Source organism: Eriocheir sinensis, chromosome 17, assembly GCF_024679095.1.
Source record: "Eriocheir sinensis breed Jianghai 21 chromosome 17, ASM2467909v1, whole genome shotgun sequence".
NCBI classification, from domain to species: domain Eukaryota; kingdom Metazoa; phylum Arthropoda; class Malacostraca; order Decapoda; family Varunidae; genus Eriocheir; species Eriocheir sinensis.
In genome coordinates, this window is record NC_066525.1 from 5,988,159 (window position 1) to 6,010,658 (window position 22,500).

The window sequence follows — 22,500 nt, forward strand, 5'->3', positions numbered from 1 at the left end:
AAAGAGAGAGAAAGAAACAGAAAAAAAGAAAGAAAAAAGAGGAGAGCCTGCCCCCCTTCCACCTCTCCCCTCCTTTTCTTCTCCTCTCCTCCTCTTCATTTGCCTTCCTTCCTTCCTTCGTGTGCCCTCTCCCATCCAGCTCTCCCCTCCTTTTCTTCTCTCCTCCTCTTCATCCTTCTTCTTCCTTCCTTTGTTTCCCCTCTTCCCTCCACCTCTTCCCTCCTTTTCTTCTCCTCTCCTCCTCTTCATCCTTCTTCCTTCCTTCCTTCGTGTCCCTTCTCCCCTCCACCTCTCCCCTCCTTTTCTTCTCCTCTCCTCCTCCTCTTCATCCTTCTTCTTCCTTCCTTTGTTTCCCCTCTTCCCTCCACCTCTCCCCTCCTTTTCTTCTCTCCTCCTCCTCTTCATCCTTCTTCCATCCTTCGTTTCCACTCTCCCCTCCACCTCTTACCTACTCTTCTCCTTCACCTCGTCCTCCTCCTCCTCCTCTTCCTCCATATTCCCTCCCCCGTAAACACACCTGCATGCCCACCTGTGCCCCGTGCCCCGTTGAAACACACCTGCCTCATGTGCCCCGTGCCCCAAGACATCTACCCCCCCCCCCCTCACACCTACTCCCCTTCACACCTGTCCAACACACCTGTCCCCCCAGTCAACACACCTGCCACTGAAAACCATAAGTGTCACGGCTTCCAACTTTCCACTTTGTTCACTTTTTTTTTTTTCATTCTTTCCACTTTTATTTTCTTGTTTTTTCCTCCTGTTTCTTTGGGCAAGGTGGGGAGGGAGGGGGAGAGGGGGAGAGAGAGAGGGAGAAGGAGAGAGAGTGAGGAGAGGGAGGGGAAGGGTTGAGGTGAATGGGAGAGAGGTGAGTGGGGGAGAGGGGGAGGGAGAGGGAGGGAGAATGTTCTGAGGGATGGGGGAGAGAGGGGGAGGGTGAAAGGGAGAGTTAAAGGGCGCCATACATCATGTGGGTTGAGTACTATATCATACTGTCTCCTTTCATTGTCCATCTCCCTTCTTCTCTGTCTCCCTCCCTGTCATTTTCTTGCCCCTCTGTTACTCTTCTTTTTTCCATCTTGTTGTTCTTCCGTCACCCATTTGTTATTTTATTTTTATTTACTGTTTAATATTTTTCTATTCTGTTGTTTAAAAGTTTTCTATTCTATTATTTTTGCTCTTCTGTTCATCATCTTTTTTTCTATCTCTTTTGTTTGTTTTTCCCATCTATAATTTACTCTTTTTTTTATTGTCTATTATTTATCTTTTATCTATTGTTCCTATTTTCTGGTTGGTGAAAAAAAGAAAAAGGGGATTCGATGGTAGACTTCAGTGAATGAGAATGAATGAATGTACAGGTGAATAAAGGAAGGGAAATGAATGAATCTCTCTCTCTCTCTCTCTCTCTCTCTCTCTCAACCGCGACATCAAAAGCAGCCTCATCAACACAACTAATTTCGGAGCCTCGGAGACGAAGAGGAAGGAAAGACCCCCCTCCTCCCCTCCTCCCCCGCCCCCCTTCCCCCCTCCTCTTATTCTTAGCGAGGACTGGGGTGGAATTGTGGTCTGTAAACACTGAAAGACTGGTGGGGGGAGGAGGGGTGGGTGGGAAGGGGGGAGAGAGGGGGTTGGAGGTAAGGGCCCCAGTCGCTGGTATACGTGAGGAAAAAATGAGTTAGTGCCCCCTTCAACCCTCCTCCTCTTCGGCCTTCTTCCCCTACCTCCTCCTGCGCCTCCTCCTCGTCCTCCTCCCCCTCTTCTTCTTCTTCTTCTTCTTCTACTTCCTCCTCCTCCTCCTCCTCCTCCTGGTAGAGTAACAGTAAATCATTTTCCTCCCAAGACGCCCCGACAAAGAGGACGTGTGGTCGGCCTTCGTCAGACTCCGGCATTCCCATTATGTTTAAGAGACCGGCGGAAGGCTTTTATGTGGGAGGAGGAGGAGGAGGAGGAGGAGGAGGAGGTAAGGAGCTAGGAGGTAAGTAGGAGGGATTGTGTGTTCTTCTCTTTCCTCTCTCCAGTCTCCTTCCTCCTCTCCACCTCCTTCCCTCCTTCGTCTCCTCCTTCAGTAGCATCTTAGGGAAAGTGGAAGAAGGAGAGGAAGAGGGAGGGAAGGTGGAGGGAGGTAAAAGAACGCCAGGTGGAGAGAGAAAGATAGAATGGAGGAGAGAAAAGAGATAAAGAAGGATAATAATGAGAGAGAGAGAGAGAGAGAGAGAGAGAGAGAGAGAGAGAGAGAGAGAGAGAGAGAGAGAGAGAGAGAGAGAGAGAGAGAGAGAGAGAGAGAGAGAGAGAGAGAGAGAGAGAGAGAGAGAGAGAGAGAGAGAGAGAGAGAGAGAGAGAGAGAGAGAGAGAGAGAGAGAGAGAGAGAGAGAGAGAGAGAGAGAGAGAGAGAGAGAGAGAGAGAGAGAGAGAGAGAGAGAGAGAGAGAGAGATCACGTCCCAGCATCCCTCCCAGCATCCAGCAATTCCAGATGGCTTAATCCAAACATATTGCCGAGGACTTGCATTTTATAGCCGTACATCTGATTCGTCTCCAGCCTCCTCCTTTTCCGCCATCTCTCTCTCTCTCTCTCTCTCTCTCTCGTCCATATGCTTTTCCTAGTTTTTTCCTTCCTCCTTTTCCTCCTCCTCCTCCTCCTCCTCCTCTTCCTCCTGCTCCTCTTCCTTCTCTTCGTTCTTCTCCATTTTTCTCTCCTTCTTTTGTTTCTTCCTGTTGTGTTTTTTCCTCCTTCTCCTTCTCCTCCTCCTCCTCCTTCTCCTCCTCTTTCTCATTCTCCTCCTCCTCCTTATCGCCACCAACATTTTCCTTCTTTTTATCTCCTTTTCCTTTTTTATACTCACCACAACTAACGTTTTCCTTTTTTTTCTCTATCCTCCTTTTTATTTCATCCTGTAGCGGCTTTCCTTGTCCTTGTTTTCCTCTCTTTTCTCTTCCTTCAAAACAAAAACAAAAACACGACATCAATTCTAATCTTCTTATGTATACGCGATGCTGAAACTACTTGATATATCTTTTTATTTGTTTTGTACGTGTATGTTTTAATTTTCATAGCTTTTACCACCACCAAGAGAGAGAGAGAGAGAGAGAGAGAGAGAGAGAGAGAGAGAGAGAGAGAGAGAGAGAGAGAGAGAGAGTGAGAGAGGAGAGAGAGAGAGAGAGAGAGAGAGAGAGAGAGAGAGAGAGAGAGAGAGAGAGAGAGAGAGAGAGAGAGAGAGAGAGAGAGAGAGAGAGAGAGAGAGAGAGAGAGAGAGAGAGAGAGAGAGAGAGAGAGAGAGAGAGAGAGAGAGAGAGAGAGAGAGAGAGAGAGAGAGAGAGAGAGAGAGAGAGAGAGAGAGAGAGAGAGAGAGAGAGAGAGAGAGAGATAGGGCCACCACCTCTCGACCTCCGATACGTATTTCTAAGCTTGAAGGAGATAAAGATGGACACGCCAGCCAGGAAGGGACGAATGAATAACAGATTAAGGAACGTCCCAATACTCTTCTTTTAGTCTGGGAGATGGCTGAAGAGTTTAGTGTGAAGACTCATAACCAATTACTCGCAAATCTTTTTATTCAGTTGCTATGTTTACTGTTAAAAAAAAATATATCATGTGTGTGTGTCTCTCCTCCTTGTCCATCATCTCCTTTCTTTGTCTTTCCCCGTCACTTTCTTGACCCCTCCTATTATTTTCTTATCTCCTTTATGTTCTTTCATCTATATTTCTTTCCTTCTGCTTCATAAAGGGTTCCTATATTTTATACTACTACTACTATTACTAATACCACTACTACTACTACTACTACTGTTGCTACTACTACTACTACTACTACTACTACTACTACTACTACTACTACTACTAAGAGCAAGATCAACGTGATGTATGGTAACAGTAGAAGCCTCCTCGTCTTTCTACATATGACCGTTTTGTTTACATTTACTTTACATCATCACAACACCGCTACGTGCTGACCCTCCCTCCCTTCCTTCTCCCATCCCTTCCCTTTCCTTCCCTTCTTCCCTCTTGCCCCGCTCCATGCTTCTCTTCTTCCCTTCCTTCCCTGCTTCTTGCATCACCATGGCCGTCCTTCTCTTTAGTCTTCTCTCCCCTCACACCTCATGTCCTTATCCTTATTCTCCTTTCCCTTATCCTCTACATCCTTGACTCTACTTCCTTACCTCCCTCTCTTACCTTCCTTTCTTCCCTTCCTTCTGGTCCGTGTTTAACCCCGGCCATTTTTTGTATCTTTCATCTTTCCCCTTACACTTTATGCTCTTACCTCTATTCCTCTTTCCTCAGCCTCTCCATCCTTAGCTCTACCTCCTCTACCTTCATTTCCCTTCTTCCCTTCCTTTCCCTAGTTCTCGCCCTATCCCCCGACTATCCTCCGTTCCTATCTTCTTTCACACACCTTTATTCCCTCTTCCTTTTTTCCTATCTTCTTAACTCTACCCTCTCATCACCACGGCGCCAACTTGACACCAATTTTTTGCCCCACCTGTCCTATATACTGATTTAGCCGCGCCCACTCACCTGCCCTTCCCTGCCCTGCCCCAAGCTGTCCTGCATTGCCACACCCGCGGCCGGGCATTCGTCCTTGCCCCGCGCACACCATGACCTCCTCGGGTATGTGTGTGTGTGTGTGTGTGTGTGTGTGTGTGTGTGTGTGTGTGTGTGTGTGTGTGTGTGTGTGTGTGTGTGATGTTCCCTCCCTCAGCTCACCTCTCACACACTCCCCTCCCCTCCCACGCACTCCGCTCCCCTCCCACACACTTCACCCCCCTCCTCACCCCACCCCCATCCCGTTCCCGCCCCGCCATGCACGGTCGTCGCTCCGGATGTGTGGTGGGGCGATGTGGGGCGATGCGGGGCTCCATGTTGGTCCCCCCCCCCCCCCCTCCCCGCTATCATAAAAGGACTTAAGAAGGTAAATAAAGGAAGTAGAGTGGTCGTAGGGGGCTTCCGGGGGCATTGAGAGAGAGAGAGAGAGAGAGAGAGAGAGAGAGAGAGAGAGAGAGAGAGAGAGAGAGAGAGAGAGAGAGAGAGAGAGAGAGAGAGAGAGAGAGAGAGAGAGAGAGAGAGAGAGAGAGAGAGAGAGAGAGAGAGAGAGAGAGAGAGAGAGAGAGAGAGAGAGAGAGAGAGAGAGAGAGAGAGAGAGAGAGAGAGAGAGAGAGAGAGAGAGAGAGAGAGAGAGAGAGAGAGAGAATGGCGCTTATTAATGTCACACGCCTAATTTATGATCGCCGTTGCTATTTGTCGAGGAGGAGGAGGAGGAGGAGGAGGAGGAGGAAGAAGAGGAGGAGGAGGAGGAGGAGGCAGTCTAGAGCATCATCATCAACATCATCATCATCAGGACCTCGAAGACGGAAGTGAGGCGAGTGCGTTGTGTAGAGAGGATGTGTTGAGGGGGGCGGGGCATAGAGGGGGGGCACGGGCGGGGGGGGGAGGGGGGGGCGGAGGAGGGGGAGAATATGAACACCGGTGAAGCTGTCGTCGGTTCGTCATTATTTCCGCCTCAGTGGCCGCCAGATTGTCAAGTGGTGGTGGTGGTGGTGGTGGTGGTGGTGGTGAGGAATGTTTGTTGTCAGTGGTGGAGGTGACGGAGCTGGTGGTGTTGTGTTTTTAATTTTAGGGAATGAATCACTAACTGGATTTAAAGGATTTAGGTACGTAAGTAAAATATCACCACCACCACCAACACCACCACCAACACCAACACCAACACCAACAACACCAACAACACAAACACAAACACCAACAACACAAGCACAAACACCACCACCAACATCACCACTAACACCACCACCACCACCACAAACACCACAAACACCACCACCCCCACCACCACCACCACCACCAACAACAACAACAACAACAGACCTTTAAAGAAACACGAAAACAGTTTACAAGAAAGAAAAGAATACAAAAAAAAAAAAACCAGCAAAAAATATGAGTCGAGAGATAATAACTAATCAATAATGTACATCGATTCTACTCTTCGCTCACTTACCTGCAAGACAAAAGAAGAAAGACTTTTGTTAGAGAAATACCAAAAAAAAGTACAGATGCGAGAGATAGACAGATTACGTCGAACCAATGAAACTGTCGAGAGAACATGAAGAAAACGAGGAGCAACAGCATCCACAGGTAAGCACGCGCAGGTAAGGTATAAGGAAAGGTATACACGGGAAGAACAGGTAGTACGGGAGTGTATGAGGAAAGAGAAAGTGAGCAGGTGCAAATGACAGGTAAGTTTTGCGTCCCAGAAAAGGAGGTGAAAAAGAGGGGAGGGAGAGGAAAGAATGAAGCGAAGGGGATGAGAAGGGGATGAGTATGGGAAGTAGAGGAGGAAGAATAAGAAAAAAAGAGAAAAAAAGGAAAAAGGAGGAAGGTACAGAGAAAATGATGGGAGAGTCGAGATGAAAAATAGGTGAGGATGAGGAAAGAATGAAATGAAGGGATGAGAAGGGGGATGAGGATGGGAAGTAGAGAAGGATGAATATGCAAAAAAAGAAAGAAGAAAAAAGAAAAAGGAGGAAGGTACAGAGAAGATGAGGGGAGAGTAGAAAGTGTTGAAGGTACTGGGAATGATTCTATGGGTGGTGTGTATGTATGTATGTATGTATGTATGTATGTGTGTATGTATTTACGCGAATGACTGAGTGAGTGAAAGAAAAGGTAATGAAGTGAAATGAGAAGGAAAAGATAAAAAAAACGCAGAAATATTGAATCAACATGAAAATTAGAGAAAAAATATAAATAAAATAAAGTAAAACAGAATAAAAAGTGGCAGAAATATTTAATTAACACGAAAATTAGGCCTATACCAAAAAAGATTCACAAGAGAAAATCACCAAAAATCATGCACGACGCAATTCTGTCAGGGCGCGAACGTGTACTGAACATTACATAGACACATCTGAAGTCATTTCCACGACTAGATTTTTTTTTAGACCTGTTTTCAGCTGATAAAAAATACTTTCGCCTCGCTACCTGTCACCTGCAGCGAGACCATTAATTAACAGCCTAATTCTGAGCGAGGTCATAGTGCCCGGCGACTCAGCGGCGGCGACACACACACACGCACACACGCACACGCAGACGCACACATTTAAATGACGCACACACGCACACACATACACAGGCTTCAATAAGTGTGTAATGGTTATCGGGTTCGACTTCCAAGTGAAAGAAAGGTACCGGATTATAAAAAAAACAGGTTGGAGGAGGAGGAGGCAGATGATTTGAGCAGTGTTAGGTTAGGTTAGGTTAGGTTGGGTTGGGTTGGGTTGGGTTGGGTTGGGCTATGTTATGTTATGTTATGTTATGTAAGGGTTAGGTTAGGTTAGGTTAGGTTAAATTAGGTTAGGCAAGGCTGTGTTGTGTTGTGTTGTGTTGTGTTGTGCTGTGTTGGGTTAGGTTAATCTTGCAGAAGCGTTCGATAAAGATGACTACGAGATAAGAACATAAGAACATAAGAACGTAAGGAGTCTGCAAGAGCCGGTTGGTGATGATGGTAAAAGGAATGACGTGAATATTAGAGAGCAAGAGATGGCTATATAAACTGATAATTGAAAAAAAGACATAGAAAGGGAGAGAGAGAGTATGTTTGTGTATACGTGTGTGTGTTTGTGCTATCATCAACTGGCAATATGTCTCAAAAGATGGACTAAGTAAACGGAGGCCCAGTGTTCGTATCCCCCTAAACACTATGATCCTATCTATACAAAGCCAGGAACTATAGACGAACGAAACATTAAAAGAAGGCCTCGATCCCCCTAAAAGAGGTTCTATGACACTAAACACACACACAAACACACATAAACACACACAAAGTAAAAAAAGAAGAGCCATCTGTGCTAACCCTGAGTGCGGCTGTCAAAATCACGCCTTTTTTACCTTGCTTCGTGACAATGCTAAATGACATCACATCCCAAGCTTTTAAGAGGGAGTGTTGAGAGAGGTGGAGAGAGGGGAGAAATGAGTGGAGAAGTGGAGGTGGAGCGGTGTGGAAAGATATGGAGAGAGGGAAGAAGAGAGTGGAGTATCTGAGGTGGAAGGGGATGGACATGAATCGAGGGTGGAAGACGGGAGTGGAGTAATGGAGGTGGAAGGGTGTGGGAAGAGGTGGAGAGAGGGAAGACGTGAGTTGAGTAATGGAGGTGGAAGGGTGTAGTGAGAAGTGGAGAAAGGGAAGAAGTGGGGTAGTGGAGGTGGAAGAGTGAGGACAGAAGTGGAGAGAGTGAGAGAGAAAATGGATAGGTGAAAGTGGAAGGGATGGAGTGGAGTGAGTGCTGACTGGTACCAAGAAAAGGTGGAAGGATGGAAGACTGGCTAAAGTGGAGTGATTAAAAAAGAAGGAAGCAGTGAGTGGAATAATGGAGGTGGAAGGGATGGAGTAGACTGTATACTAACTGGTTGTAGGAGGAGGAAGAGGAAGTGGAAGGAAGGAGAGGAAAGACTGACTGAAGTGGAGCAAAGTGGAGGTAAATAAGGTAAGTGGAGTTTAGGAAAGAGTGGAGGACTAAAAAAGTGGATTGTGGAAGGGTAACACGATAGCTCCCTCCCCTTCCCCCTCTTCTTCCTCCTCTACCATCACCATCATCACCATCACCACCATCATCATCACCACCATCACCATCACCACCACCATCATCATCACCATCATCACTTCCATCACACATAAAAGAAAAAAAAAAAAAACGTAAACAAAGAAAAGATAAGAGAGATTTTTCCAACATCACAACATCTTACATCTCTCTCCCTCTCCCTCTCCCTCTCTCCCTCCCTCTCCCTCTCCCTCCCTCTCACACAGACACCTCAAGCTTATTCTTTCCATTTTTCTTATGTTCTTTTATTCTTTTTCTCGCGGCCAAGTTTACATTCTTTGGGGAGTAAAACATTGCTGATAATCTCTTAGCGCCCCGACGTGTTTACACTGGGGAGTAAAAGGGTCATAATGGGCTGAACAAGGGGAGGGAAGGGGATGAAAGGGGAGGGGAGGGGGAGAATAAAGGGGAGGAGGTGGAGGAGAGAGAATGGGAAGTGTGCGGAAGATGGAGAGGTGGAGTATGAGAGGAGGAGAGATAAGGAAGGAGAAGGGAGATAGAGGAGAGGGAAACGAAGATGGAGAAGGAGATAAGAGAGGGAAGGAGGAGGAGGAGAGGAGGAGAGAGGAAGGAGAGAAGAGTAAGAAGAGAGGTAGAGGAAGAATAGGAGGGTTAGAGAGAGAGGAGGAATGGCGAGGGAGGTAGAAAAAGGGAAGGGAAGGGAAAGGAGATGAAGAAGATGGGAGAAGGAAGAGGATGGAGTAAAGAGAAGGGGGAGAAAGGGAAGAAACACAATAATGAGAGAGAGAGAGAGAGAGAGAGAGAGAGAGAGAGAGAGAGAGAGAGAGAGAGAGAGAGAGAGAGAGAGAGAGAGAGAGAGAGAGAGAGAGAGAGAGAGAGAGAGAGAGAGAGAGAGAGAGAGAGAGAGAGAGAGAGAGAGAGAGAGAGAGAGAGAGAGAGAGAGAGAGAGCTACAGTGAACTATAACCATAAATGTTCCTCTTTTTTTCTCTTTAAATGACGTAAGACCAACGCATGTGACTTGGCTTTTATTTCCTGTTTCTCTCTCTCACTTTTATTCTGTTTTTAGGGTCTCTCATCTATTTAAAACGTGACACGACTATATATATTTTTTCTCTCTCATTATCACGGTTTTATCCCCCTTCCTTTTTTTTTTACTCCATTCTCTTCCTTTTCCTCTCTCCCCTACCTCCCTCTTCTCCTCTTTCCTTTTCCATCTCCCTTTCCTTTCCTCTCCTCTCTTCTACTCTCTCTTCATCCCACTTTCTTTTCCCTCTTTCTCTCTCTCTCTCTCTCTCTCTCTCACCTTTTCTATTCCCCTCACCCCTTCCTCGATCTCCCTCTCCACTTCCCTCTCCTTCTCCGCCTCTCTTCCTTCCCCTTCCCTTTCTCTCTCTCTCTCTCTCTCTCTCAGGTAAACAATCGTCAAAAGGTGCGTCAGAGGTGCATATGTGGCTCTGATTAATAGGTACTCCGTCCGTTCACCTGCCCGCTCGCCTCACCTGTTCGCCGCGTCCTCAGGTGTGATATTCTTAGACCCTACCAAGTCCCACATTAACTATTTCTTCTCAAGGCCGGAAAAGAGGTAAAATGCGTTCCCAATGATGTTTTATAGAGCTCACGATACAGAGGCCGTGTCAAACTCAAACCAGGGTAAAGAAAAAGTACCCCTGGAAATGCCTCCCACAACTCCTATACGAAAGCCATGTCAATTGTGTGTGTGTGTGTGTGTGTGTGTGTGTGTGTGTGTGTGTGTGTGTTTGGGCGAGGAAATGTTTAATAATATGGTCCCTCATCAGTCTCCCCTCGCTACAGGTAACCCCTTAATTTACCTCCCTGCACACATGGAGAGTCGGAGAGAGAGAGAGGGTGGAGGTGGTGGAGAAGGAGGAGGAGGAGCAAGAAAAGAACGAGAGAACGAGAGTGGAGGAAATGGAGGAAGATTTAACGAGAAAGAAAGAGGTGGAGTTAGAAAAATGCCTAAGTGGAGAAGGAGTGAAGTGGAGGAAAATATGAGTGGAGGAAATGGAGGAGGATTTGACGAGGCAGAGTGAGAGAGTGGGGGTTAGAAAAGTGGTAAAGTGGTGGAAGAGGAGGAGGAGGAGGAGGAGGAGGAGGGGGAGAAGGAGAAATAGGAAGTAGAACAATAAAAGAGATTGCAAGAGGACAAAGAAGGAGAGTAAGTCAAGGAAATGAGGGAAGATTTAACAGATGAAGAAAAGGAAATAGAGGAGGAAAAAGAGGAAGAGGAAAAAATAGAATACATGGGAAGTAAAATAAAAGAAGATAAATAAGAGAGATGCAAAAAGTGAGAGAACACAAATACAACACAAACACAAAATAGAACACTGTAAAAAGAACACAAAATTAACAAAAACAAAAAAACAAAAACACACAAAAAAAATCCCCATTCCTTCTCATCTCTCTCTCCCCTTACCTTCTTCACCCCTTAGAAGCCGCCATTTCCTCCCTCACCACCCCCATCATCACAGCATCCTCCTCTTCCTCTTCACCAGTCCTCCCATGCACTCCTTTCCATTCACGAATCTGAGGAGAAAGAGAGATAGAAAGATAGAAATAGAGAGAGAGAGAGAGAGAGAGAGAGAGAGAGAGAGAGAGAGAGAGAGAGAGAGAGAGAGAGAGAGAGAGAGAGAGAGAGAGAGAGAGAGAGAGAGAGAGAGAGAGAGAGAGAGAGAGAGAGAGAGAGAGAGAGAGAGAGAGAGAGAGAGAGAGAGAGAGAGAGAGAGAGAGAGAGAGTGTGTGTGCATACCTGTCAAATTAAAAGAAAAGGTACAAGTGTTTTTTTTTGTTTTATTCATTACTATTTTTTTTTCTTTTATTTCTTAGTGGGCTTTTTCGATTTATTCTATTTATTATTATTTCATTATTTGCCTTCTTTTTTTTATATTCATTTTTGCCCTTGAGTTGCTTTCTTTACTGTATTAAACTGAGTGCTGACTGATCGTGTGAGGAGGAAGAGGAGACAGTATGCGGTTCTGAGGTCCATATTATTATCGTATTTTGCTCCCACTAAAACTCTATATATCACAAGGTCACAGGGAAGATTCACCGGGTTCTCATGGGGGGTGATTTCCCGTCCATAGTGTAGAAGCCTTGTTAACCCGGTAGCAGCGACGGGCCAAATTTGTGGCTTTACCGTGTACCAGCGACGGGCCACATTTCTGTCATGATATAAACCCCCCCCAAATAGATGATGCATAAACTGATCACAAGTGCGTTGATAGATATTACGAAATGGTTTGCGTGAGGGATGATCTTTTCTCATTTTTGGGCTTTTAACAAACATGATCCCTGCAGCTACCAGGTTAAACTATCACTAGGCCCATGGAACTACCCACGGAAGTACTTACAACCTCCACGAAAGACTTATTAAATGTGGGTGTGTAAGATCTGAAGTGTGTAAGTATGCAGGCACAAGAGTGAGGCTTCCAGGGGGGTTAAGAATAGGACCCAACCAGCAAGTGTCAGGATAAGTCTCGCTAACCACAACCTTGCTAACGAGCGTGCCAAGCCAAGAATAATGCCACGCTAAACGGTGCCACGCTTAAAACAGTGACACATATACTCACGCGCACACACACACACACACACACACACACACACACACACACACACACACACACACACTGCTAGACCTACGAGAACGAACAAAGAGTATGGAGGAAGTGAATGAAGGAGGAAGAAGAGATTTAGAAGAAGGAAGGAAGGAAAGAAAGAAGAAAAGGGATAGATGGTAAAGAATTAGAATCATCATCATCATTAGTAGAAGAGTCAGGTTACTAAAAGAAGAAAAGAGAATAGGTGAAGTTAAGGAAGAAAGGAAGGAGGAAGAAAAGATGAAGAGGAAAAGAGGGAAGGAAAAAGATAGTAAAAGGGAGCAGTACCATCATCATCATCATCATCATCATCATCATCATCATCAGCCACCACCAGCCGCTGATAAAGACATGTCAGACAACGAGGAAGAGTGTGGCTGAGTGAGAGAGGCTGATAAGGTTGACGCCTCTACTAACACACCCAAGACTAACGACCTTGAGTGGGTGAGCGGGGAGGAAAAGTGAACCAGATTACCACCGGGGGACTCTAAGGGGAGAGGGGGAGAGACTAAAGGGGGGAGGAGGGAGAAGAGGGAGAGTAGGAGGAGGGAGGGAAGGGGAAGGCCTGTTTGTCTGTGTGTGTGTTAGTGTGTATGTGAGTGTGATAATAAGGGGTTACATTCTTCTTCTCTCCCCCTCTTCTCCCCTCCCTCCTCTCCCCACTGTCTCCCTCCCTCACTCTCTCTCCCCGCCTTGTCACATCACCCCTTCCCAGCCTAAACTACAATTCCTTAACCCCCCTTTTCTCCCCTTCTCCCCTCCCCATTGTGACTCCCTTCTCCCCACTGCCTCCCTCACTCTCTCTCCCCGCCTTGTCACATCACCCCTTCCCAGCCTAAACTACAATTCCTTACCCCCCCTTTTCTCCCCTCCTCCCCTCCCCTCCTCCCCTCTTCTCCCACTTCCCTCACTCTCTCTCTCCCACCCTGTCCACATCACCCACCCAGCCTAAACCCAAATTCCTTACCCCTTTTTTCTCCTCCTCCTCCCCATTGTGACTCCCTTCTCCCCACTGCCTCCCTCACTCTCTCTCCCCACCCTGTCACATCACCCCTTCCCAGCCTAAACTGCAATTCCTTAAGCACCCTTTTCTCCCCTCCCTTCCCCTCAGTGGCATTTATCTCCCTCTCCCTCTCTCCCCTCTCCCTCTCCATCTCTCACACCCACCGCCACCCCGTCACCCCCCCCCCCTCCCCTTCAAGCCTAAACAGCAATTATCTGCCACCACCATGCAATTCCCCTGTCACCGCCCTGCCACGACCCTTCACCACCACGCAACACCACCACTCTGCCGTCTCACTCACCACCATCACCACCACCACCACCACCACTACCACCATCACCTGTTCTTCCCATCTTCACCCATTCCTCCTCAAGCCAGTCTCTCAATCTCACCAACACGAATCGTCTCTCAACCTCGTGTCTCTGTCTCTGGTCTCGTCTCTCTCCGCTGCCTCCACCCTGTCGCCAGTCTCCCCCCCCTGCCCACGCCCCCCCTGTCATCGCCCTGCCAAACACAACAGGCTCTCCGTAACAAAAGCCGTCACGCACAAAGCGGCGCACGCGTATCCACACCGGAAAAAAGAGAGGAAGGTAAACAGGCGGTGAGGGCGAAGTGACGGACGGCTAATGTATTTGTTATTTCTTTTTTTTGGGGGCGAAGGGGGGGAGTGGGGGAAGGAGGGGGAGTTAGGTAAGGGAAGGGATTGGTTGTGCGTGTATCAAAGTGTGTGTGTGTGTGAGTGTTTGTGTGTTTGTTTAGAGAGAGAGAATGGGGAAAGGGACGGAAGGAAAGAGATATCGAGGAGAGAGAGAAGAAGGCGAGAGAAAACTACTATGGAGACGAGAAGAAAATTTAGCAGGAGGAGGAAGTATGGGAAGGAAAAGACACTTGAGAGGAGAGAAAAAAAAAGATGGAGGGAGGAGGAAAAGTTAATGGTGAGAGTGAGAGAAAGAGAGAGAGGGACTTACGCCTATGATGTTCTTTACGCAAGTGTTGTTATACGCACTTTCTCTGTACTTGTGTTGCAGTGTTCTATAAATAACTGAGGTGGAGGAAACAGGGAGATGATGATGAAGAAGAGAAGGAAAAGGAAACAGGAGGGGAAGAGAAGGAAGAGGAGGAGAAGGGAGAGAAGGAGGAGGAGACGGAAAAGGAAGCGGAAGAAGTGAAGGAAAAAAAGTAGAAAAAATAAAAATTAAGTACATACCAAAACAACGAATGGAAGAAGAGAGAAGAACAGAGTGCGTGGTGATGAAGGAAGAGGAGGAGGAGGAGGAGGAGGAGGAGGAGGAGGAGGAGGAGGAGGAGGAGGAGGAGGAGGGAAACAAGAAACAGTACCACCACCTGCAGATGAGGTATATTTCTGCTTGAGTCTCCCCTTCTTCCTCCCCTTCTTCCATCTTCTCCCATACTCTTCCCCTCGCCTCCACCCTATACCCATCCCCTCCTCCCCTATACCCTCGCTTCCACCACTCCCCCCAGCTACCCAAGGGAGGGGGTGACTGCAGGCGGGCATTATGGCATACCAAGGTAGATAAATCGCCCAGCTATGCCCCAAGACTCGAGTTTTTGGGGAAGCGGAAGTAGGGGAGGAGGAGGGGAGTGAGGGGAAGGGAGATTAAGGAGGATATGGGAGATGGAATGGTGAGAGAAGGGGAGAAAGAAGAGGAGAAAGAGAATGTGAGGAGATTCGAAAAGGTGAATGAAGGAGAAAGAAGGAGAAGGAAGAGAATAGTGAAAGACAGAGAGGTGAGTGAAGAGAAGAGGAGGAAGAGGAGGATATGAGGAGAAGGAATGGTGGGGGAAGGGGAGAAGAGGAGAAATAGGAGGAGGAGGAGAACACTAGGAGACGGAGTGGTGGAAGAACAGAAGAGAAGGAGAAGGAAGAGGAGAAGGGGAATAATACTAGATGGAAAGATGAAAGAAGGAGAGAAAAAGAAGAGGAGGAGGAGGAGGAGGAGGAGGAAGAGAAGATAAGGAGAATAATGGAAGACAGAGCTGTGAGGAAAGGTAGAAGAGGAGGAAGAGGAAGAGGAGGAGGAGAGGGAAGAGGAGGAGGAGGAAGACGTGATAAGAGAAGAAAACAATGGTGACGATGATAACTACCATGAGAGAGAGAGAGAGAGAGAGAGAGAGAGAGAGAGAGAGAGAGAGAGAGAGAGAGAGAGAGATATATAAAACACGTGGGCAAGCACAGACGAGGGAATATTTCGACATAATACCTCTTTTGTACATTAACGAGAGAGGGAAGAAATAAAGAAGGGAGAGGGGAGGGAGAGAAAAGGGAGAGGGGAGGAAAGAGAGAGAGAGAGAGAGAGAGAGAGAGAGAGAGAGAGAGAGAGAGAGAGGAGAGAGAGAGAGAGAGAGGAGAGAGAGAGAGAGAGAGAGAGAGAGAGAGAGAGAGAGAGAGAGAGAGAGAGAGAGAGAGAGAGAGAGAGAGAGAGAGAGAGAGAGAGAGAGAGAGAGAGAGAGAGAGAGAGAGAGAGAGAGAGAGAGAGAGAGAGAGAGAGAGAGAGAGAGAGAGAGAGAGAGAGAGAGAGAGAGAGAGAGAGAGAGAGAGAGAGAGAGAGAGAGAGAGAGAGAGAGAGAGAGAGAGAGAGAGAGAGAGAGAGAGAGAGAGAGAGAGGAAAAAGCTGTAGGGTGTACGTATATTTAGAGTAACTGATAATCTGGGAGGAAGAGGAGGAGGAGGAGGAGGAGGAGGAGGACTCAGCCTTCATTCATACAGAGGGAATGAATGAGCGTAAGGAAGGAAGAGGAAGGTGATGATGGTGGTGGTGGTGGTGGTGGTGGTGGTGGTGATGGTGGTGATGATGGTGGTGATGGTGATGGAAGGAAAAAGTGATGATGGTGATGATGATGATGAAGTTGCTCTGGTAGTGGTGGTAGTAGTAGTAGTAGTAGTAGTAGTAGAAGAAGAAATAGCAAACACACACACACACACACACACACACACACACACACACACACACACACACACACACACACGCACATACACACGCACGCGGATATGTGTCACCGCGTGTTTGGGAAGGGTTCTAAGTCTTTTCTGAGCCCAAGACGGAAAAATCCTCCTCCTCACCCCTTCTGCTACTTCCCTGCTTCCTCCTCCTCCTCCTCCTCCTCCTCCTCTTCTTCTTCATCTCCTACTTCTCTTTTTCCTCCTTTTCATTCATCTTACTTCTTCTCTTCCTACATCTCCTTCCTACCTTCTGCTTCTCTTTATGCTCCATCTCCTTCATAATTTCCTTCATACTCTCTTCCTTCTTTCCTTCTTCTTCTCCTTCCTTCTTCTCTCTACTTCGCTTCTTGTTTCTTTTCCTTCTGTCTACTTCTTCCCTTTCCTCTTTCCTTTATGTGTGTTTGTGTGTGTGTGTGCGTGGTAATGATGGTAAATAAAAAAAAAGTAATAGTAATAATAATAATAATAATAATAATAATAATAATAATAATAATAATGATAATAATGATAATAATAATAATCTCCCACATTACCATTATCACCACCACCATCACCACCACCACCACCATCACCACCATCACCACCACCACCACCATCACCACCACCATCACCACCACCACCATCACCACCATCATCACCACCACCATCACCACCACCATCACCATCACCACCATCAGGCAGCTTCGCGTTCCCTGATTGGTGGATTAGCTCGACAGGTTTCTCGCTTGGGTCCAATTATCACGACCTCCGCCTTGCTCTACGGTTTGTCACTATTATTATTATCATTATTATCATTATTATTAGTACCATCATTATCATCGTCATCGTCATTAATCATCTTTCTCTCATGCGATCTTTGTGTCTCCGTTTCTCTTTTTTAGTTTTTGCGTGAATGTCATCTCAGTTCTTCTCATTCGTATTTTCTTCTTATTCTTATTTTCTCTTATCTTCTTCTATTCATGCTATTTGTTTCCCTTTTTGTATATTTTCCCCATTATCTCCTTTTTTCCGTCTCATTTTCCTCTCTGACGTTCAAGACTGTTTGGGAGAGAGAGGGAGAGAGGAAAAGGGGAAGAGGGAGAGATGGAGAGGGAGAGAAAAGAATGGGAGAGAGGACGAGAGGGAGGAAAGAGAGGAGGGAGAAGGGGAGAGGAGAGAGAAAGAGGGGCAAAAAGGAGAGAGGGGGAGATGGAGAGGGAGAGAAAAGGATGGGAGAGAGGACGAGAGGGAGAAAAAGAGGAGAGAGAAGGGACAGAGGAGAGAGGAAGAGGGCCAGAAAGGAGAGATGGAGAGAGAGAAAGAGGGGCAGAAAGAAGAGAAGGGAGAGAAAGAGAGGGAGGAGGAGGAGAAACTGTGGGGAGAGGGAAGAAAAAGAGGAGGGAGAAGGAAAAGAGGACAGAGAAAGAGGGGCAGAAAGGAGAGAGAGGGGAGAGAAAGAGAGGGAGGAGATGAAGAAAACTGGGGAGAGAGAAAAGGGGAGTAATGGGAGACTAGCTAGATGAGGGGGGAGAAGAAAATTAATGGGAAAAGAGCGTAAATAACAGTGGATGGGTGGTGGGAGAGGGGGGTGAGAGAAGAAGAGGGGGAAAGAGAAAGAAGAGAGGAAGGGAAAGTTGGGAGAAGGGACACGAATGGAAATGGGAGAGGAGAAAAGGGGAGAGAAAGGGAAAGAGGATAGGGAAGGGGGTTTAGAGAGAAGAAGAAGGGAAAGAGAAAGAAGGGAGGGAGGAAAAGGTGGGAGGGGGACACAAATGGAAATGGGAGAAGAGAAAAGGGGAGAGAAAGGGAAAGAAGGATAGGGAGGAGGGTTGCGAGAGAAGAAGGGAAAGAGAAAGAAGGGAGGGAAGAAAAGGTGGGAGAGGGGACACGAATGGAAATGGGAGAAGAGAAAAGGGGAGAGAAAGGGAAAGAGGATAGGGAGGAGGGTTGCGAGAGAAGAAGAAGGGAAAGAGAAAGAAGGGAGGGAGGAAAAGGTGGGAGAGGGGACACGAATGGAAATGGGAGAAGAGAAAAGGGGAGAGAAAGGGAAAGAGGATAGGGAGGAGGGTTGCGAGAGAAGAAGGGAAAGAGAAAGAAGGGAGGGAAGAATAGGGCAAGGAAGAGAAGGAAGGAGAGATAAGGGGAATGGTGGGGAGAGGTCACGAAGGGGAGATGGGGGAGGGGTGGGGAGGGGACACGAGGGGAGAATGAGAGAGTAAGGAGAAGGAAGGTAAGGGGAAGAGAGTGGGAAGGGGGAAATACCAGAGGAGAGTGTGAAAAGGGATGGAAGAATAGAAGAAGGGAAGAAAGAAAGGTGGATGAAGGAGATGGTCAGTGGAGAGGTGATGATGATGGTGATGATGACGATAATGATAAGAATAGGGATAGTGTTGTCATTACTATTATTGTTTAGGGATAGTTTGGTGTTTTGGTGGTGGTGGTGGTGGTGGTGATGGTGGTGGTATACACGAGTCTGTCATAAGCCCAAAATCCGATAATGCAACGCCGGGATTTACGTCTTGTTCAATACCTGTCCAGAAAATGAGAGCGAGAGCGAGAGAGAGAGAGAAAACAAGAATGCTCAGTTACGCTTCTTTCTTGTTTTCCTCCCTCTTTCCCATATTCGTTTTTCTCCTTCTCTTCCTTTTCTTCCTATCCCTTCTTCCCCCTCTATCATCTTTCACTTCTTACTTCCTTGTTTTACTCCTGCACTTTCTCCTCCTCTTCCTCCCTTTCGCCTTGTATTTCCCTTCCCTCTTCAGGCGTCCAAGTAAACACATTTTTGACAAGGCTTTCGTAAGAGTAGTAAGCATTCCCTTAGGTACCTTTGTGACCCTGGAGGTAGTCTGGTAAAGCTTCTGTATACCATTGAACGTGAAGAAACACTCACGAGAACCCGATTAGTCTCCTTCGCGGCCTTTGTAGAGAGGTGACGTGAGAGGTGGAAGGGTCTAAGAAATCCGAGCGAAGTTTCAATCGATGCTGTTAAGTTATGCTGCAAGTTCTTTATTAAGCACTTCGATGTCTTGCTGAGCGGGATCAATGAGGCAGAGAATAGCAACAATGTGTCATTCTTAAGTATGTCCGCGTCCAAGCTCACATACTTGACAAGGCTTTTTCTTTAGTTTAAGGCATTTCTAGGGGTAGTTTTATGACCCTGGTGACAGTTTGACCCTTCTTCTGTACCGTGAACCAAAAGAAACACTCATTCTTAGAGATTTCGAAGCCCAAGCTCACATATACTTGACAAGGCTTTCGTAGGAGGTTGGGGCATTTCCTAGGGTAGTTTTATGACCCTGGTGGTAGTCTGACCCTTCTGTACAACGAACCTAAAAAAAACACTCATTAGAACCCGAATCATCTACTTTTTGGCCTTTGAAAATTATGTAAGGGGTGAAAACGATTGAGATTACCGACGTTAGAGTATTATCAAAAGGAGTATAGAGTGAACAAATCCTTATCAAGCTTGCCGTTTCAAGGCTTTCAGAAGGGATACAATGACACTAAACTTAGAACCCGACTGATCTACTTCTCTTATTTTTAAACATATCCGTGTCCAAGCTCACATATTTGACAAGGCTTTTTTTTTTAGTTTAAGTCATTTCCAGGGGTAGTTTTATGGCCCTGGTGACAGTTTGACCCTTCCTCTGTATCATGAACCTAAAGAAACACTCATTAGAACTCGACTGCTCTCCGTTTTGGGCATTTTCTAGGGTAGTTTTATGACCCTGGTGGTAGTTTGCCCCTTCTTCTGTGCCATGAACCTTAAAAAACACTCATGAAAAACAGATTAATCCCCGCTTTGACCTTTGGAAACAGTTGATGTGAGAAGCGATGGTGTCTTAAAATACGGCCCTCAGAACACCAACCATTGTGTCTGCCTTGCCCGCCGTGCCCCCAACATCACGCTAACCTTCTTGCGGCAGCCCGGCCACGCTTTGAGAGCCGCCTGGTCGATGCTCACAATGACGTCAGTGTTTGTTTCGGCAGCAACAGGACGAGGAGGAGGAGGAGGAGCAGGAGAAGAAAGAAAATGAAGAGGAGAAAGACGATTGGAAAGAGAGAAAGAAGAGAAAGTGCGTGAGGAGTAAAGAGGGAGAGATGAAGAGGAAGAGGAAAGAGAAAAGCAGAAGAAAGAAAATGAAGAGGAGAAACACCATTGAAAAGAGAGACAGAGAGTGTAAGAAGAGTAAAAAGGGAAAGATGAAAAGGAGGAAGAGGGAAGAGAAATACAAGGCGAAAGAGAGGAAGAGGAGGAGAAAGTGCAATAGTAATAATAAGGAAAGATGATAGAGGGGGAGGAAAGGAGAGGAAAATAAAGGAAGAGAAGGAGAAAAACGAATATGGGAAAGGAGGAGAAAAACGAGAAAGAAAAGTAAAAAAAGGAAATGATAATAGAATGAAACATGATGAGGGAGAAAGAGGAGAAGAGGAGGATAAAGAGAGAGAGAAGAAGAACAAACGATGCGAGAGAGAGAAAGGGAAGGACAACATGCAAGGATTAAAACAACAACAACAACAACAACAACAACAACAACATGACAGTGAGGGAGAGGACGCGACAAAATAAGAGCGAAAATTGAGATACTAAAAAAAACCGTAAAAAGTGGAAAATATGCTTATAAATATTTGCTTAAGAATAAAGAAAACAATTAGACGAAAGACCGATGACTGAAGGACACAAGGAAGGAACAAAAAACTGGACCAAGGAATAAAGAAAAGGAAGAGAGAGAGAGAGAGAGAGAGAGAGAGAGAGAGAGAGAGAGAGAGAGAGAGAGAGAGAGAGAAAGCATCGTAATAGAAAATATAAGAGGGAAAATTTTGTTGGTTGAAATGAAGTTGAAAAAAATTTGTCCACTAAGTAAAGAAAAATATTTAGGGATTTTTTGTTTTGTTTATATTATTACTATTTTTATTTTTCTGTCGCTCTTTGTTACGCGCGGAAACACACACACACACACACACACACACACACACACACACACACACACACACACACACACACACACACACACACACACACACACACACACACACACACACACACACACACACACACACACACACACGCACACACACAGGTTGTCATGGGGACCTCACATGAAGCGAGAAAGAGCAAGAACAATTCTTCTCTTCTTTCTCGACCTTAGCTTCCTCTTTCTTCCTCCTCCTCTCTCTCGTTCCACTGTCACAATCCGTCTGAAGTTTTAAAAGGAGAGAGAGAGAGAGAGAGAGAGAGAGAGAGAGAGAGAGAGAGAGAGAGAGAGAGAGAGAGAGAGAGAGAGAGAGAGAGAGAGAGAGAGAGAGAGAGAGAGAGAGAGAGAGAGAGAGAGAGAGAGAGAGAGACACATACAGATAGCGACAGACAACAACAATAACAACCAGCGAGAGAGAGAGAGAGAGAGAGAGAGAGAGAGAGAGAGAGAGAGAGAGAGAGAGAGAGAGAGAGAGAGAGAGAGAGAGAGAGAGAGAGAGAGAGAGAGAGAGAGAGAGAGAGAGAGAGAGAGAGAGAGAGAGAGAAACAAAACACAACAAAACCACAAACAACGTCTCTGGAATGAATGAAGTCCCCCATAAACACATCGGAGAACCCTTGACAGGCAAACATTATGAGGCTGGTAACGAGTCCTCCTCCTCCTCCTCCTCCTCCTCCTCCTCTTCCTCCTCCTCTTCCCCGCACGCCCACGCCTCTGCAGCTTGTGTGGTCCCCAGCGCTGCGTTGACAACATCCTCACACCGACAGTCACAAAAAGTTAATAAGTGGCCCTAAGATGATAGTGGGCTACCACGTTCTGATTCTTCGCTCGTGATAAGTGTTCCGTGCAGCAGGAGGAGAGGGAGGTGGAGGAGGAAAGGGGGGGAGGGGGTTGTGGAGGTGGTGGTGGAGAAAGAAGAGGAGTAAAGAGGAAAAATTCACGCATAAACACACTTTGGAGGGATGTGTGTGTGTGTGTGTGTGTGTGTGCGCGCGCAAGAGGAAAGCAAAAACAATGCCCTAAATTATCCCCATCCTACACACACACACACACACACACACACACACTCACAAGGGCACAAAAACAGATGCCGTTTACTCTCTCCAGGGGGCGCCAGTGTGTGTGTGTGTGTGTGTGTGTGTGTGTGTGTGTGTGTGTGTGTGTTTAGATAGATACATATAGATAAAAATACACAGATACATAGACAGATAGGTTAAGTTTCAGACATCTTCAAACACATAACAGACAACAACATAACATTAAAAAACAAACACATAAAGAGATTATTATTTTAGTTATATAATTACTCTCATCTCAACCTACATTTGCATAAGTCACAATCAAGAGGAAAGACAGGAAGCACCTCACATCTATATCTACCAACCTCCTCTCCCTTCCCCCTCTCCCTCCCTTCCCCCC

The 22,500-nt window shown here is 46.5% G+C and overlaps 1 protein-coding gene across 3 annotated transcripts in view; it reads right to left on the minus strand.

Moving 5' to 3' along the window:
* The window catches only part of LOC126999862 (glutamate receptor ionotropic, delta-2-like), a 370,968-nt gene that overhangs the window by 78,323 nt on the left and 270,145 nt on the right, over positions 1–22,500 (minus strand). Inside the window, exon 19 of one of the 3 annotated variants that reach the window (XR_007753642.1) lies at positions 10,982–11,091. The exons of the other annotated variants lie outside the window; for them this stretch is intronic. The gene's annotated coding sequence lies outside the window, so the exon portion shown is untranslated. The remainder of the gene's footprint in view (positions 1–10,981; positions 11,092–22,500) is intronic. 3 annotated transcript variants of the gene reach the window in all.